The sequence below is a fragment of the Sturnira hondurensis genome, unplaced genomic scaffold (genome assembly GCF_014824575.4).
Source record: "Sturnira hondurensis isolate 20B ecotype Veracruz unplaced genomic scaffold, ASM1482457v3 Scaffold0014745, whole genome shotgun sequence".
In the NCBI taxonomy this organism is placed as follows: Eukaryota; Metazoa; Chordata; class Mammalia; order Chiroptera; family Phyllostomidae; genus Sturnira; species Sturnira hondurensis.
This window is the reverse complement of record NW_028087376.1, coordinates 5,393,766-5,413,089: the sequence shown is the minus strand read 5'-3', so window position 1 is coordinate 5,413,089 and position 19,324 is coordinate 5,393,766. Positions and strand designations below refer to the sequence as shown.

The 19,324-nt window shown below is 38.0% G+C and overlaps 1 pseudogene; it reads right to left on the bottom strand.

The window, feature by feature from the left end:
* Positions 1 to 6,217: 6,217 nt before the first annotated feature.
* On the bottom strand, positions 6,218 to 18,183 carry LOC118999274 (60S ribosomal protein L15-like; annotated as a pseudogene).
* Between the last annotated feature and the right edge of the window lie 1,141 nt (positions 18,184 to 19,324).

Genomic DNA, 19,324 nt, shown 5'->3' with positions numbered 1-19,324 from the left:
CAGAAAGTATTAGATAACACTAAGTCCCAGGGCCAGAAAACAATGTGGTTATTCTGTTAGAATATGGAATTTATGGAATTGAGATGATAGAAATTTGAGCCAACTGTTTCATAGCAGGCCCAGTGGGACCCTAAATGCATCCCTCATATTTACTTATTTAATTCATTAATTTGTTGTTGGAATGTACATCATCAGCTATAGAAGAATCCTGCAATGGCCTCTGATATGTTAGAAAGGACCAAATGAAAACCACTGGAATTCATCTCACAAACAAGAGAATAAATGAAAAACAATACCACATCCCTAGGAACTTCAGAGATAAATGTCATCATCAAAAGGCTAGGATGTTGAGTCTTATTTCTTATTTATTTATTTATTAAAGATTTTATTTATTTATCTTTAGAGGGGAAGGGAAGGAGAGAGGGAGAAAAATATCAATGTATGGTTGCCTCTTGTGCATCCCCTGCTGGGAACTTGCCTGCAACCCAGGCATGTGCCCTGACTGGAAATCGAATCGCAATTGTTTGGTCCATAGGCCCATGCTCAATCTACTGAGCTACACCAGCCAGGGCTTTTTTTTCTTTTTCTTTTTTTAAACTTTTTGTTTATTGTTGACACTGCTACAAATGTCGCTGCACCCTTCCCCCCTTTGCCCACCTCCACCTATCTCCCACCCCCTCTTCCCTGTGGCCATCACCACATTGTTGTCTGTGCCTATGTGTCATGCATATATGTTTGGCTAATCCCTCTACCTTCTTCATCCAGTCCCCCCACCATGAACCAAATCTGTCTTCTTGACATAGTACTCTGTAGTATAGATAATCTTGGTGAATGCTAGCAAATTATCATCATAGCTTAAAAGATGGTAACTTCAGTTAAATCAAGAACTCCAGATGTGGTATCTTTACTGACGTAAGTGAATACAGTCCTAACTACTAACCTTCTGATTTTTTTCTATTTCAATATATGTGGAACACCAATAACATATTTCTTACACTTAGCATGATTAGCAATATACTTATACTTTTACTACTTTGCCCCTAAGTTATATAAACTCTCTGATCTTGAGCCATAACTTAATCTCTGGCAAACTTGATCATCTCATTATCCCAAAGGACATCAAGCTAGGCCATGACAATGATTTTATTCTGATATGATCTGATATGAAGTAGTAGACACTCTTTATTCTACTTCTGATATGAAGTAGTAGACACTCTAGATACATGCATACCAGGAAGTGGGCATGATATCCATAAAAATACTAGGACTGAGTTGCTCAATGAAGTGTGTTGAGGGTCCAGTGGTTTGAAAATATAAGAATATCTACTGAAGTTTGAATCCTTTACCATCAAGAAAGAAACACTGAACTTAGTGGGTCTGTTTTCATTTTAAAGTCAATATATAGCATACTTGCTATATAATTGGTCTGAAGCCACTTACTAGTTGTAGCAGATGCTGGGAGGACCTCACCCATGTTCCCTTATTTTTACCCTCATCATTGCTTTAAGAAAACTTAAAACTGCCAGCACCTGCATTCTTTTTTCCTGAGGGATTTCTCCGGCTGCCAGAGCATTCCTTCTTGCCCATTACTAAAAGTGTGTGACAACTTGGGATACTATGTGAAGACTGTATTATTTCTCATTAGGGGAAGCATAGCAAATGCCTTTGGGGCTTGTGATTAAGACCATGCTTTCCTAGTCAAGTAACTAGTCTTGAGAAATAGCTCTCACTTTGCTTTAAGGCACTTATAAAGACTCAGTGTTTTACATTGGCATACCAGATAACTATTCAGCCTGAGCTGCCCATGATGTGTGTTATAATTCACCTACATTTATAAGCACACCTATATATTGGGGTGTGCTAAGCTGCAATACGTTTTCATATGGTGGTGGTATACAGTGGATCTAACTCAGATAGGTTTTTCTCAGACTTATGGTCTCAGGGAGAGGTTCTTGTGGCCACTTGATTAAGGGGGAAAGAAAAATGGAGGCTTAATTACCACCGATTCTGCATAAGTTAATACCAACCAGAAGTAGACTGTTTTAGTTTTACAAATATACCTAGGGAGAGCCTGGACTCAGTTCTTAAACTTCATCTCATCAAGGCTGACTCGATTACTGTCATTGCTGAATGCCCAATGTGCGAGCTGCAGCCCACAAACAGTACCATACTCAAGAGAGATTAGCCAGACACCTAAATGTATTAGACATTTGTATGATACCATCATGGAGCAAAAATAATTTTAAATTTATATTTTCTTTCATTAACTGTCATGTATTAGCCAGCCCCACCATCCTTAGATTCACTCAGGCTTTACTTTGTATCATGGTGTCCTACACCACATAGTTTCTGAACATGAATTCACATCAAAAGAAGTGAGGCAGTATATGTAGCATATCAGATTCATACAATGTCATAGAAACTGCAATGGAGTTTGTGAAATATAATTTTTTGATTTCCAGCTTCTGGAGTTCAGGGAAGCACATAGAAAGTAAAAATGAATGCTAAGGATCAATCAACCATTTTTTAAAATGTATGCTATTATCTAGAAAGCTGCAATAGCCTATTGAAGACTCTGTTAGAGCTTCAGCTCAGACACTACTTTGTGAGGTCCTGTGGGATACGATGTATGCTTTGAACTGGTGATCAGAATGTGATTCTGTGTCTCGTGTGTGTGTGTGTGTGTGTGTGTGTGTGTGTGTGTGTGATTCTTATATATATGAGAATATATAAGTTTGGGAACCAATGGGAAGGAAAAGGGAATGGTACATCTCAGAGGTACAGCTAATGACCAACTCAAGTGTTTTACTTCCCGTATCACTCAGGGTTCAGTGCAGCAAACAAAAATCGCTTCAGGTATTTTAGGCAGAAAGGGCTTTAATATAGGGAATTAGGTACTTATGGAAACATTGGAAGGCTGGAGGAGTGAGAATTAGGAGTCACTTTAGGAACATTAAAGTTTTAGAAACCCCCCTGTAGCCACAATTCTGCAGTTCTTGAAATGAAGAATTGGTCGGAATGGTGAATGCCAATCAACTGTAGCAGGTCCTCAAATACGTTTGTTTCAGCCTTCAAGGTTTTGTTAGAACATTGATGAGATGCCATAGGAACTTAGCTCTTATTTATATCAATTAGCCAACAGTAAAAGTGGTTTTGTTATACATTGTGTCACTGCAGACCAACAACTCAACAACATTAAGTGAGGACTTAATGTATATCTGGAACATTTCTCATCTCAGAAACTCTGGTATCTTCCACTTTAGAGGCTTTGTACCCAAAGAAAGATGGCTTCCATCAGGGGAACAGCAGTTAACTCTACTGAACTCAGGCTGATTCAATCACCCAGGCATTTCAGACTTCTCATGACATTTGACAGATATGTGAAAAAGGGTTTTCAGTGTTGGCATGGGAGGTTGTTCCTGTCAATATGGTTACTGCTAATATGATAACAGCATGAGGAGTTGGGAACCCAGGGGATGCTCTGGGGTAGATTCTTATACTGCTCTAGTGATAAGACTTAATAAAAGACTAGATCAGTATCTTGAATCTCCATGAACAAAGGTTTAGGTCCTCACACTGGGCAAAGAAACCTGGCACAGAATGAAACTGAACCTGGAAGGAGGTGTGGAGGAGGGAAGCCAAAAGTACCAGTGATAACATCATGTCCATTTTCATACAACTGTAGCATCTGCCCATGGTTTTGTACCTGCTATGATACCTCATGAATGTTTATATATTTTAAAATTTCTTCTCTTTTTCTTTCCCTTCTCCCTATGATCATTCATATTTATATATATTTCTATACCTATGTCTTATATTTTGTATGCTAGTGATTATTAACTTTATAGTTTAGTCCATAGATTTGAGAGTATTGAATAGTGGCAGTACTAAAGGAGATTGTGGACTTGGAGCTGGATGCATTAACTAAAAGGTCTTTGGGTTGTCCACTATTGGAGGAGAGAAGTCATGCTTTTAGATTAGATAAGGATGCTTGTATTTGGGGAAGAAAAAAATATGAGGAAGAAAAATGTATCTCAATGTGGAGCAAAGTGGTCTTTCACGGAACATGTATCATCTGCTTTGGCCACTCAATATCTAAACCTCCTTTCCATGTCTTGGGTTCTTGCTCATTCTATGAGCTTTGTTGCAGGCACTACCTACCTCTGACTGAGAAAGCTGAAAATGCCAGTTATTGGGTTTTCTTCCCCCACATCCTCTTTGGCTGTCTTGCAGCAGGAGTGCATGCACATAATCTAGACTCCAGGAACAACTATCTTAGAGTGACAGGAAAGGTACACCCTCAGGATATCTTCCTGGTAGGGGCAGTGGCTGAAGAAGGATTGAATTCCTGGGACAGCAGTGGTGCTGCATCATGAGAGCATCCTGTGTTCCGTTCTGCTTGTATTCAGCAGTGACAGTAGTATCTTCTCTGTCTACTTGTTCTGATGATGTCATTTCAGGAGTCTTTTCGTCTCTGTGTCCCAAATGTAGCTCTCCAGCCTTTCTGGGAGTTCTGTGCATTAGCCACTATCCCTTCTCTATTTTTCATCATCATGTTTGATTTCTGTTTCTTGCCACGGAGAAAACCAACCTATTCAATGACATAATAGAAGGAGCTCTAGATTTGTGGGCAAGAACCTGGATTGGGCACATGGGGGCTGACACCTTGTGGCCATGTTGCCTGGGGCATTGTATTTAATTCCTTGGAGCCACAGTGTCCTTATCTATAAAATGGGAGTAAAAATGCCCACCTCAACTGTTTGGCACAAAAACCACATGAGCGAATATTTGCAAAGGTTCTTAGACATGTGCCTGTCACATCTTGATTTTATTATTGTTGGTGTTTTTAAACAAGCAATGCAATGGAAAGATCCAGTGTTGAGCATAGAGCATCTGTGCTCTTATTACAGTATATGACTATATTTAATATTGCTTTTATTAAAATGTCCTGGAAAAATATGTTTTCTTGCTTGCTCCTGAGAGTGAACAAGTAATGAAGTTGTGGTTGCCAGTTCTGAATGCAAGTGTTTTTTACTTTTTTTTTAAGTTCTGCCATATGACATAGTTCAAATTTCTGAGGGTCATCTTGGGAACTGCAGAATAGCAAGATGTACTTTTATATCTATTACTGTAAGAAAGTTCAATAAAGTTGGTGAATATATTAATAAGTATGACATTTTTAGTGAAAGAAGTTTGTTTATTGTCAATTAAATTTTTTTCCTCTTACAAAGGAATAGAATATAGAGAAAGTATAAATAATAATTAAATCAACAACTTTATACCCACCACTCAACTGAGGCCTCTAGTGTAATTCTTCTTTTCTTTGCCTTCCTTCTAGTAGTAGGTACAATAAACTGTTAGCAGAAGCAGGAACATGGGGTGCTTTCCCTTTCTTATTTCTTTGTCATTTGTATTTTTTAAGGACGGGGTATTTCTTCATTTAGGAAAATAATACATTAAAAAAAAAGAAAAAGAACAACCATATTAATTGTATTGGAACAATAGAAATTAGCTAAACATAAATACACTAGGCTTGCTGAAATAAATACGTGGAATTTCAAAAGCATATTAGCAATGTTTATTTATAATTTTGGACTGTTTTAAATTGTTTACTAGGTAGGAATTTTATAAACATTACTTATATTAGCAGTGACAGTGGAGCTAGAGAGTGTAGGAGACCGTTCTGTGTGGCATGGGCCCAGCTCCCACTCAGAGATGCATAGGACACATACCCATGGATAGGTTCTCCCGTAGGGAATCAGGCCTGCACTGTACCTAGACTGCTACGAAACTCGCTTTTGCTAAAACTCTTTCACCCTGAATTGAGGTAGAAACACTCACTGCAAAGTAACTTCCTAAAATTCATGCTAAACCTTCCAAGGATGAGTGTAACCTGTTCAATTACTTTCCCCTTTTCATTTGCAAATATCCTTCTTCCGTAATGTGATTAGTGGCATCTGCTTCTTTGTTTTCTGTAAAAAATAACCACCTAAAGTGAACCTGTGTATAATAAATAAGGACCATCATATAATGTGCTAAGAAAAAAAGAAATAAAGGCCTGTCATGGCAGAGGCCGAGGCTTTTTCTCCCCTTGAGAGAAAAGCCATGCCGTTCCTTTTCCTCCACAGAACTCGGTAGTCCGTGTGAATTTCTTGTGCCTCATCCACCATGTGGCAGACCCCACGAGCTGGGGTCCACACTGGGATAGTATTGTGTCTTATCCCTGCTTGGGGGCAAGAGCCACTAATATTATGGGGGGACTGTGGCCCTTTCCAAGGCCACAGCTCCCAGCCTGCAGGTGTCAGCCCTCACATCTCCTTGTGCTTGTGGACTGGTTTGGTGATGCGTTGGGTGTCAGGATTCCTTCTGATAGCCTTATGGAATGGATTGATGAGGGTAACCTCAAAGAATTTGTATGTGGAATCTTCACCAAGCCAGTAAGAACCCAGTTCACTCCTGGGCAACAGACTAAAGGCTTCCAGCGAACTTTAGCTGGTTAACATCATGATGGACATGTTTGCAGTAGGACACACCTTTAAGGAACAGGGTGTTTGCAGCCACCATGGCACACAAATCTGACATATGACATAATATTGCTTGGCTTTGTATCCCAGCCTGAGTGCTTTGTTGGGCCAGATGGGGCAGGAGACCCCTGTGGAGTGCAGAGAGCTGTTGGTACTACCAGCAGCACACCCTGAGAAGGAAGCACATTACTTTGGACTGCTTCTTTCTCCACAGCTTTTGGATGTACTTGTAGAGCCCATCTTGGCTTACATATTGGCTGCAGACGGATGGAAAGGAAGAGCCTAGGTAACAATTATTTAGACAATAATTTATTTTTCTGGTTTAATTGCTCCTTGAAATTTGTAGTAATTAGAAGGGTAGACCCTGGAGTCAGTGTGTGTAGTTTCAAACTCAGCTCCAACATTTACAAATTGTGTGGCCTTGAGCAAGCCACTAATGTATAAATTCTTTGTGCCTCAGTTTCCTCACCTATAAACTGTGGATAGTTATCGAATTATTCTCATAAGATGATTGTGAGGATTAGATGAATAATTAGAACAGTGATACATAAATAGTATGTATATATGTGTATACATATGTGTGTGGCTATATAGATGGCTGTTTACACACACACACACACACACACACACACACACAAGAAATGGAATTCTGGGAAATGTAGTTCAGCCTAGTCAAATTGAGACATTGCAAAGCCATCACACTCCTCTATTTTCTCCGTTTGCTCTTTTAAACTCTTAGGAGGCGGAGAATTTTTCCTGGCCTCCTTATTTTCTCATTCAGTTTTCAGTAATTTATATTCAGCTCTTCACTGACTTTACTGAACACCCCACCCTCTTTACTTCCTCTCTCCCTTTCTCCTTCAATCTTTCTCTCATCCCCTCTCCTTTTCTTTCTCTAAATTTCAAAGAATTCATTCTTGTTCTCGGGTAGTTTTCTTTCCATCCCTGCCCCACCCTCCTCCTTCCTTTTTTATATTTTATTCTTGTTTCATTGATGAAATAGCTTCTTTAATCCCCTTGAGGCTACAAGTGAAATATCTTCTACTGTTTCCTGAATTAACATTAGGTCTACTTCCTCTGACTTCTCAGTTGTTTCCCCTCTTCAGTTTGCTCATAATCTCCATGTGTTTAGTGACTTTTCATTATTGTTCATTACTTAAAAATTAAGATATATATCTAGTAGTTCCCAGAAGTGTCTATACCTTAAACTCACCAGAAGGCTTTACCAAAAATACAGACTCCAAAATCTTATCACTGGGGATTCTTATTTGGATGATCTGGGGCAAGACCCAGGAATTCTGGTTTAAAAAATAAACTTCAAATACTCTGACACTACTAGTTTGTAAAGATCAGTGTTTGGGAACCCTTCATCTAGATTGCTCAGATTTATAGCTATTACAATTTCTTGCTGACTGCAGTTGTATATTCTGTTTAATTTTTTTGTAGAGTTGTCTCTAGACATGTAAGTTGGTACATTATTGATGGGCCAGGTCTTCCTTTCCCAACCCACAAAGAGTACACAGGAGCCAAAATCTGTGAGCATTTCTCTGTGAGTATAGAAGTTAATTATAATGGCCTTCTTTAATAGTATAGCATATACATGAAATGCTGTTTTTATTCATTATTGTTTAATAAGCTAAGAGTTAAGGCTATTGATTTGCCTGTGGACATAGCTTTATGTACACCTGATAAGTGTGGCTGTAGTAGTATTATCATTGTAGTTATTTTCTAAATAATCTGTGAGTGCTTTTATTTGGTGTTCAAGGTGTTGAAGGTTTTCATTTTATTTTGTTTATGCTTAAAGATTTGTTATATTATGGACAGATAATAAAATATAATGCATCCTTTTTAGAATTTGGAGTTTAATCAGCATTTCTTTGTTGGTGATATATGGTAAAATAATATTAATATTCTTTGGGTACTTTGGGTTTGCTTTGTGTGGAGGTAATCATGGATTGTTAATTATATTTTGACTAATCTGTCTAACTTACACTCTGCTATTTCCTGTATTTTTGTTACTTTTTCCTTTGCTGCTTCTAGTTTTATTTCTCTGTTTCAAGGCAATGTTATTCTATGTATAAAAGTTAGTGATTGGCCCTGGCTGGTGTAGCTCAGTGGATTGAGCATGGGCCTGTGAACCAGGCAATCACGGTTCAATTCCCAGTCAGGGCACATGCCTGGGTTGCAGGCCAGTTCCCCGCTGGGGCCAGTTCCCATCAGGGGATGCAGGAGAAGCAACCATGCATTGATGTTTCTCTTCCTCCCTCCTTCCATTCCCCTCTAAAGACAAATAAATAAAATATTTTTAAAAAAGTTAGTGATTGTTATAGATTTATTATATATTGTACCTTTTATCAATTTAATAATATCTTCTTTTTTCATATAATGCTTTGTCATTATTTATGCTTTTACTGATACTAATACTAATATAGGTACTAATTACCACTTTCTTTTGGTTTATGTTAGTCAGTCTATTATTATATCTTTGTCTACCCTTTTACTTTTCAACTTTCTGTGTCACATTGTAAGTGCTTAAGCAAATTTTGTTGCTTTTAGAAATCCAATCTAAGAATTTTTGCCCTTAATAAGCATGGTATACTCATTTATATTTATTATTATAACTAGGAGGCTGATCTATATTACTCTTGTTGCTTTCAAAGCTTCCTTCTTATAATTTACTTTTGTTGTCTTCTCTTTTTTTAAACCATGAACTGTGTATTCTTTGCATCTATTTTTGTCAGTAGAAGTTATATATCTAGACTTTAATCCAAGAAATGGTAACTGTGTTCTTTAAAAAATATTTATTACTAAATATGTTACTTTAAAATATTTTTCAAAGCTGAACGAAATAATAGCTTAAACAAAACTCTAATTGGCAGCATTCTCTGGCTCCTATTACTAAGACGTTAATGAGTAAAAGAAAGGAAACTTTCCCCATCTTGACTCTTGCCAGTTAATACAGGAGCCAGCAGAAAAAACAACACCCACTGCTGCTGCTGAGAATAGTGGCAGGAAACAATTTGAGTTTTTGTGCAGATGTGTACATAGGACTTGTCATACTTTTTAGCATATGAGAATATATCTATTTTAAGATCATAATGTATCTGCTCCTAGAATAGCCATCTCATGTTGTTTTGCTGTAATGAAATAAAAATGTATGGAGCTAGAAAATATTCAGGGAAAGAAAATGAAAATTAAAAGCAGTTGAGAAGCTTCTATATGAAGAGGAATTTTAAAATAATAGATTTATAGTTCTAATGACAGAACTCTGAACAAAGAAAGCTGCCTCAGCATGAAATTTTAATTGTTTTTAATGTAATAATTTTCTTTTCAGAATGTTGTTAATTTTTCAAGAAATCATTACATGCATATCTCTTTGACCCCTAGAAAAATGGGATATAGAGATTATTATTGCTTCTTTGACCAGAGAGACAAAGATGAGCTGAAGTCATTTTTTATTGTTGTTTGCTTTGAATCATGCCTGGCTAAATACCTGATTTAGAGATAGTTCTTTGAGTTAGAAGTAATCAGAAATGGTTCAGTCTTCACCAAACCTATCATCATTTGAGTTTAATACACTTTAAAGTTTTGAGATTATTGTTTATGTGTTTCTCAGATATTCAAAGTCCACATTTCTGCCTTGGAGGTGCTATGGAATAACACAAATAAAGACATAGAGCAAAAGAGAGAAAAAATTTTAAAGGAACTCACTGAAAAAAGCAAAAGAAATGAAGAACTGATTAGCTAACAATAGGACTGTTGGTCATTTTGGTATGGCTTATTGTGGGAATTCTATAGGTGACAGTCATTTTTCTGTAACTTTTCAGTAAGCCAGAGAGATAAGTGATAGGGTTGACTTGCTGGTTTTGGTAAGCAAAATGTGTAATATCAAAATGTATGTTTAAGCCCTGGCTGGTGTGGCTCAGTGAATTGAGTGCTGGCCTGTGAACCAAAGGGTCACAGGTTCGATTCCCAGTCATGGGCACATGCCTGGGTTCCAGGCCAGGTCCCCGATATGAGGTGTGGTAGAGGCAACCACACATTAGTGTTTCTCTCCCTCTCTTTCTCCCTCCCTTCTTCCCCTCTCTAAAAATAAATAAATAAAATGTTTAAACAAATGAATGTTTGAAGCCCTGGCTGGTGTAGCTCAGTGGATTGAGCACAGGCCTGTGAACCACACAATTGCGGTTCGATTCCCAGTCAGGGCACAGGCCTGGGTTACAGGCCAATTCCCAGCAGGGAACTCACAAGAGGCAACCATACATTGATATTTCTCTCCTTCTCTCCTTCCCTTCCTCTCTAAAGATAAATAAATAAAATCTTTAAAGAAATGAATGTTTATTGCAGGGCCATAATTTACCATGATTTTTTGCATCTAGATCAGTGATTTTCAACCAGTGTGCCACAGCATACTGATGTGTCATGAGAACTTTTAATTTTTAATTTTTTATTGTCACCCAAGGACATGCTTGTTGATTTTAGAGAGAGAGGGGAAGGGAGGGAAAATGAGGTGAGAAACATCAATGATAGAAACATCGATTGGTTGCCTTTTCTAGGAGCCCCAGCTAAGACCAAACCAGGACCAAATCCAGAACCTAGGTATGTGCCCTGGTCAGGAATGAAACCCAGGACTTTTTGGTTTTTGAGACAACACCCAACCAAGTTAGCCATGCCAGTCAGGGCTATTGCAAGAAATTTTAAAACATGCAATACCTGGCTATTTATTTAGTCAGGGGCACTGACCTCTTTTCCCTTAGACTGTCAAACAAAAAAATGACAACAGCCAACACAACAGTAGTTGGCCAGTGTGAATGCCTTGTCTTTCTTTTTCTTTTTAAAAAGGTTTTATTTGTTTATTTTTAGAGAGAGAGAGTGGGAGAAAGTGGGAGAGAAACTGATGTGCAAGAGAGATTTTGATCAGTTGCCTTTTGTATATCCCCAAGTGGGGACCTGGCCTGCAACCCAGGCATGTGCCCTGACTGGGGATTGGGCCCATGACCTTTCAGTTCCCAGGCTGGCACCCAATCCACTGAGCCACACCAGCCAGGAGAATGCCTTTTCATGAACCATAAATATATAGATTATATAATTGAGTTGTATCTTATTGGTCACATTGTATAATAAGGTTGTGTCTGATTGGTTAATTCTTTGTACCAGAAATCCTTATATATACAAGTATAGTCACCTGAATTTTTTGAAAGATTTTTAAAAAAGATTTTCTTTATTTCTTTTTAGAGAGAGGAAGGGAGGGAGAAACAGAGAAACAGCAGTGTGGGGTTGCCTTTTGAGCGCCCCCCTACTGGGGACCTGTCCTACAACCTGGCATGTGCCCTGACTGTGAATTGAATCTGTGACCCTTGGATTCACAGGTTGGCACTCAATCCACTGAGCCATGCCAGCCAGGGCTGACTTTTTAAAAAAAGTTACTTTGAGCCTGGCTGGTGTAGCTCAGTGGATTGAAAGTGGGCTGCAAACCAAAGGGTCGCTAGTTCCATTCCCAGTCAGGGCACATGCCTGGGTTGCGGGCCTGGTCCCTGGTTTGGGGCATGCGAGAGGCAACCACACATTGATGTTTCTCTCCTTCTCTTTCTCCTTCCCTTCTCCTCTCTAAAAATAAATAAATAAAATCTTTTTAAAAAAGTTAGTTTGAAGCAAATAGGGTAGATAATTACTATTATTATTATAAATTAATCAGAATTACACCTATTTTTGTCAGATCAGCAAAAATATAACGTTTTTTGGTGTGCTGCAGAATTTTAGTAATTAGTCTATGTGTGCTATGAAATGAAAAAGGTTGAAAATTACTGGTCTAGTTCATGACCTAGTGGAAGGCCTCGATTCTGTAATTTACTCACATTTTTCACCCTCAAGGGAATATTTTATGAGTTTATTAAAAAGGAAGTTTATGTCAAGCATTTTGTCAATAGTACAATATTTGTAGCTGTGGGACAATGTTACTAGATTGTTTTTATTGTTAAGTGGTGTATTCTTTAAAAAGTGCTTGTTTTCCAACACCAGTAGGTGGAAATATTCTGATGAGAGTGACTCTTCAAAGTACATCTTAAATCAGAAATTTCCTGGCCATGGAATTCAGAATATTGATGAATTCATTTGAAAGCAATTATTTGAAGCATATGCACATTAGTCACTGTGAAGAAAACCATTTACAAAAGGTACTCAGCAATAGTTTTTCATATTTTAAAGAAAAACATGGAACTGCTTTGGAATGTAGCCCAGTAGAAGGAAAGCAGACATATGGAAGACAGTTTCAGTACATTTATTTATTCCCCGTTCACAAACAACACATTTTTCCAAGTTAAAAAGGTCTGAATATGTCTTTGTATTTTTTGGCATCTTCAACTTTTTCCTAGTAGTCGACGAGTTATATAATTTCCTTCTGCTCTGGTTCTGTAACAGGAAGGGTGTAGCATGAACATGGGATTGTCGTTCCCAGATATGGATATCAGTTCCTGAGGGAAACAACCACATGCCAGGCAGCTTTGAAGGTTAAGTTGTACTATGTCCATTCTTTCTTTTTTTCTTGCCCAGTTGGCTACCTATTTATAAAGACAAATAGGTTTTGTGGTAACTTACCATGGTTGTCATTGGTGTACTGTGTTTTGTTCAGTCTTAAGATAATCAAGAAAGCCACTCCAACAGAATTCAACAATTTAGAAAAGACTAATATATTTTTAAAAATTGAATTGTGATTTTTCTGGGGGCTGTAATAGCAAGAGATACCTGTTCCTGAAAAAATATTGAGAGACAAAGAGGGTTTTTAAGCAACAAAATGAGCGTGAATTTAAAGTAAATGAAAAGAGGGAAAACCAAAATGACTGCTAGTGTTTTGCTTGTCTCAGAACATGCACACTTATTAGGTTCCATTGTTTGTGACATAGCATGTGATGTCACCCAGTACTGGTCCCTGGAGGGGGGCCTAAGTGTGTCCAATGTTAACCATAGAGCAGTGGACTTTGCCAAAAGTTTAAAGAGAAACACATGATTTCTGGATTGCTGCAATATCTAATTAGATACTGAGTAGTGGGAGAATGTTGAATAATAAGAACAGGAAAAAAATCTGGCATGTCTTTTGTTGAAATTCAATCCCCTTGTTCCCCCCACCCCACACATTCTCTGCAACAGTCTGAAAACTTTTCAATCACTTTTTTTAAGGATGCAGTGAATTTTATCACAATTTTGTCTATCAAAACCACATGTGCTTGCTCCACTGATGACAGAGAATAACAAAATCATATTTGTTAAGACCAAAACTCAGGTAATAAATAACTGGAATGAAATGTGAAATCTAATGTTCTTTAAAAGAAACAATGAACGTTGCCGAAAAATTTAATTCAGAGAATAAAATTAACTTTTTGAAGAGAAAACCATATGAAAGGTCACCATAAGAAAGTGACCTTTCTTTCCCGATCAGACTAATTCTGTTTTTCTGTCTTGAGAACATAATAAGAACTCTCCTGCCAACTGCCCAGTGTTAGTGTGCTCTAGATTGAGCTCTGTAAGTGTAGGTTATAGTGATGACCATGTTTTAGAGCAGAGATGAGCAAAGATTTGCAAGATCTTCAGGCAAATCTTGTCCAATGTTTGTTTTGTGTGTGTGAATAAAGATTTATTAGAACACATCCACATCCATTCATTGACATGCCATCTGTGACTGTCTTCATGGTACAATGGTGGTGTTGAGTAGCTGCAAGAGACTGAATGGCCCACAGAACCTAAGAGTATTTACTATTTTACCTTTTACCAACATAGTGTATTAGTCCTGTCTTTTTTTAAGTGATCAAGAATATTCAGACAGAGTACAATGAAAACAGCTGACTTCTAGGGAGCAAGGATTGAGAAGGGTTGTGGTAATTTAAGAAAATTTTCCTGCTGATTCTTGGGCTATGACATCATTTTATTTTGTTTTGTTTTGTTAGTAGTATAAGGAAGACTAATCCTATGTACGTGACAAAGGCCATCAGCAGCCACTCAAAAACCTCTATTCTGTAATAGTGAAATTATTTGCTCTTGGGTTTGGCTTTGGCAAGTAACCAGAACTTCTTGGTCTACCCCCTTAGTGAGGAGGGCCTGGCTATAATCTAAATGCATAGTAGCTGCTTTAGGAGTGTGGAAGCTTCAAGTTCCTCCTTTGGCATCACCACCATAGAATGATTTGTCCTAGCATGTGTGTCCTAGAATAGTTAAGAGCCAGTCATAGACTTGCCTTTACAAAGTGATGAATGTTAGGGTGTCATTTGTCTGTTTTTATTTTTAGCTTTGGAACCCATTTGATTTTAGGAATGCTATCAATTTTAATATGATTGTGCAGAGAGAACAAAAGAATGTAATCATATCTTGAACAAGATCTTTGATCACTTAATTGATGAATTAAAGACTCTCAAAGGCCGTGCACCAGGCGGAATGCTTCGGATTTACCAGTAATTTTAGAAGCACTTTGTTATTAGTTCCGTATTTCCAGCCATCCTGCAAAAGGTATTTCAAAATGTATATTAAAGTCAAAGCCAAGCTGCCTCTCTTCTTCAACAGCTACAGAGCTCCAGGGACTTTTCTAGGAAGGCAATGTCAGGATATTTGGAAAGGTTAATTCATCTCTAGGTGATAGGAACCAGGTTTTGTCCATTTAGAGGAAAAGAATAGAAAGGGGAGGGGGATAAAAAGAGACACTAGGAAAAATAATAAAGGCTACATAACTAGAAAAAGTAACCATGAAATGTGTAAGGCCTGTGGGCGTTTGATTAAAATAAATCAGGCTGATGGCAGTTAAGAATTTGAATGGTAATAGAAAAGGTCTCACTCTCATTTGGTATTTTTAGGTGGTTAATGCTCTCTGCTGTCTACTGCATCATTGTTGGTAAGTATGAAGATGGTAACAGACTCTTTTGATTTTATGTGTTGCTTATCTAACATAGCAGAGATAGCAAGTGAGTCCTGAACTGCGTCTTCTAGCTCTTTCTTGTATACTTGAATTGTAGAACATCTTTCCAACTTACCCCTGCCACTCAGAAAACAAGCTAGTGTGTTTTGTCCAGGGAAATCCCCGGACCATGGGGACTCCTGGTACCTTTGTGTTTTGAAACTCAAAGAATGAAGAGGAAATAAACTAGTGAGCCATCATGCATCTTGGAGGCAGGATAATAAAAATAGTTTTGCATAGTGTGTATAGTATAGTCCCCCTTTATCTGTGGTTTTGCTTTCAGTGGTTTAAGTTATCTGTGGTCAACTGCAGTTTGAAAATATTAACTATAAAGTTCCAGCAGTAAACAATTCATAAGTTTTAAATTGCTCACCATTGTGAGTAGCATGATGAAATTTTGTTGCACCCAGGAAGTGAATCATCCGTTTTCCAGCATACCCACATTGTATATGCTACCCACCCAGTAGTCATTCAGTAACTGTGTCAGTTGTCATGTTAACTGTCATGGTATTGAAGTGCTATGCTCAAGTAACCCTAATTTTATTTAATAATGGTTCCAGAGCACAAGAGTAGTGAAGCTGGCAATCAGATATGCCAAAGTACTTCCTTTAAGTGAAAAGGTACATATGTATAGGGAAAAAAACATAGTACACATAGGGTTTGGTACTATTTGCAGGCATCATTGGAAGTCTTAGAACATATCCCCCGTAAGGGGGTACTACTGTATTCCCTATGGCTGACATGTTGAAATATTTTCTACTTGGGGACCAAAGTTTAACCGGGGACATCACCTGATTTTAGGGAGGAAATAAAAAGAGCACTGAATAGTGAGCCGGAGACTAATATAAGTCCATATTCAGAAACTGTCTTTAATTGTTGATATACCGTGTAAATTAATTTACCAGTGGCAGAGACAGTGATTATTAGACCACTTTCTCAGGAAATTTTGTGAATAGGCTATTTTGATATTGAAAAGGAGAGAATTGGGTAAATGTGGCATGCCTAGACCTCTCTGAAAGGGTTAGGCCTCATCTGGAAATTTGATTTTAGTTTTTGGGACTACATCTTAAAAGGTATATTACACATTAGAATATGCCCAGGATGGTGAGAGAACTTGAAACCACATATTCATTCTAGCAAATTTTTTTCTTGATACATGAGTATTTATCATGTACCAAGTACTGTACCAGCCACTAGAAATATAACAGTTAACAGACAAGTATGGAATCCACCTTTATAGAGCTCACAGCTAAAGGGGAGACTAGAATAAAGAAACACACACACATCAGCTAGCTAGCTAACAAGTTATGAGTGAACTGTGATAAATTGGGAGTGGGGAGTAAATCTGAACTTGAAAGATTGTCAGTGACAGTATCTCTAAGGAAATAATATTTAAACTGATGACTAAAGGATGAGAAGGAACAGAATGAAGAGCATTCTGGAAGAGTGCAATGGTCTGGAGATGGGAAAAAATTTAATGTGTGCCAGGAAATAAAAACAGGTAGTTGCCATTCTAATGCAATGAATGAGGGGAAGGGGGAACATGAGGTAGCATCAGAGAGGAGGAGTTGGGTCAGATCCCCCAAGGTCTTAAGGAGCATGTATGGGAGATTGGAATTTTTTCTGGCTGTCATAGGAAGCCATGGACAGTTTCAGGCAAGAGGGTAACATGATCTAGTTCATATTCTAGAAAACTGCTCTTGGCTCCCATATGAAGAATGGCACAAAGAGGGCTAAGCATGGAAGGGGGAACACAGGAATTAGGAGACAGCATTAGCTCAGGCTTGAAATGATTATAGCAGCCAAAGTGAAGAAACATGTATGGATTCATGTACATTTAAAAGAAAAATTAGCAGCTTTTGTTGGGTTGGAGGCGAGCACAAGGGATAGTGAGGAATCAAACATGATTGTTACGTGACTACCATTTGATTAGATGGGGGAATGCAGGGTGAAATCAAGAGGCATGACTGGTGATGTTTAGTTTGGAGGGGTTAAAACTCTGAGAGAAAAGACATGCTTCATAGTCACCTTTAAGGCAATGGTTCTTTAAAATATGGGAAGCCACAGATTATCTTGGAATCTAATGACAGCTAAGGACCCTTTCTACAAAAGAAAGAATTATATATCTAATACTGAATGCATTTTTAAGAGCTCCATGGACCAATAGTTGATCCATGGATTGTTTATGGACCCCAGCCTAAGAACTCTTCCTTTAAATATATAAAGGGTTGCCTATGGAAAAGAAATCGGCATAGTATCATCATTGTTCATTAGACAGTCTGGATTAAAGTCTAAATTTGCTGAGTCTCAGCTTCCCAATTGTTAGATGAGATTTAAAAAAATTTTTTTTCTAGATTTTATTTATTTATCTTTAGAGGGGAAAGGAAGGAGAGAGAGAGAGAAATATCAATGTATGGTTGCCTCTGGTGTGTCCCCTACCCAGAACTGGCCCGCAACCCAGGCATGTGCCCTGACTGGGAATCGAACCACGATCGTGTGGTTCGCAGGCCCGCACTCAATCCAGATGAGATTAATAGTATTTATTTTATCAATTTGGATAGCTATTCTGAGGTTTAAATGAGATGGCATGTTCTTTTACATTTTTAAAACAATCTTTTATTGTTGTTCAATTACAGTTGTCCCAATTTTTCCCCCAATACTCTCCCCTGACCTATCTACCCCCACCTCTCACATCCAGTCCTCCTCCATGTTGTCTTTGTCCATGGTTCTTTATACAGGTCCCTTGACCCTTCCCCTTCTCTTTCTCCTGTTATCCTCCTCCCCCTTCCCCTCTGGTCACCATCAGTTTGTTCTTTATTTCCATGTCTTTGGTTCTGTTTTGCTCACTGGTTTGTTTTGTTGATTAGGTTCCACTTACAGGTGAGATCATATGGTATCTGTCTTTTACCACCTGGCTTATTTCACTTAGCATAGTACTCTCCAGTTCCATCCATACTGTCATGAAGGGTTAGGAGTTCCTTCTTTCTTTCTGCTGCATAGTATTCCGTTGTGTAAATGTACCACAGTTTTTTTGATTCACTCATTTACTGGATACTTAGGCTGTTTCCAGCACTTGACTATTGTATATAATGCTTCTGTGAACATTGATTGGGGTGCATAGATTCTTTTCCATTGGTGTTTCAGGATTCTTAGGGTATAATTCCAGCAGAGGAATTGCCAGGTCAAGAGGCAGTTCCATTTTTAGTTTTTTGAGGAAATTTCATACTGTTTTCCACCATGGCTGCACTAGTATGCATTCCCATCAACAATATACTAGGGTTCCCTTTTCCCCACAACATCCCTAGTACTTGTTTATTGATTTGTTTATGATGACCATTGTGACCCATGGGAAGTGGCATCTCATTGTGGTTTTGATTTGCATCTCTCTGATGGCCAGTGATGCTGAGCATCCTTTCATGTGTCTATGGGCCCTCTGTATGTCCTCCTTGGAGAAGTGTCTGTTCAAGTTTTTTGCCCATTTTTTAATTGGATTGTTTGTCTTCCTGGTGTGGAGTCATCTGAGTTCTTCATATATTTTGGAGATAAAACCCATGTCCAAGGTATCATTGGCAAATGTATATTCCCATACAGTTGGTTCCCTTTTCATTTTGATGATGTTTTCTTTATCCATGCAGAAGCTTTTTAATTTGATGAAATCCCATTTGTTTATACTTTCCTTGATGTCCCTTGCTTTAGGGAACATATCAGTAAAAATATTGCTGTGTGGAATATCTGAAATTTTTCTACCTATATTCTCCTCTAGGAGTTTTGTGGTGTTATGACTTATATTTAAGTCTTGTATCCATCTTGAGTTTATTTTTGTGTATTTATATTGTGTGTTTATATGGTATATTGTGATCCCTCC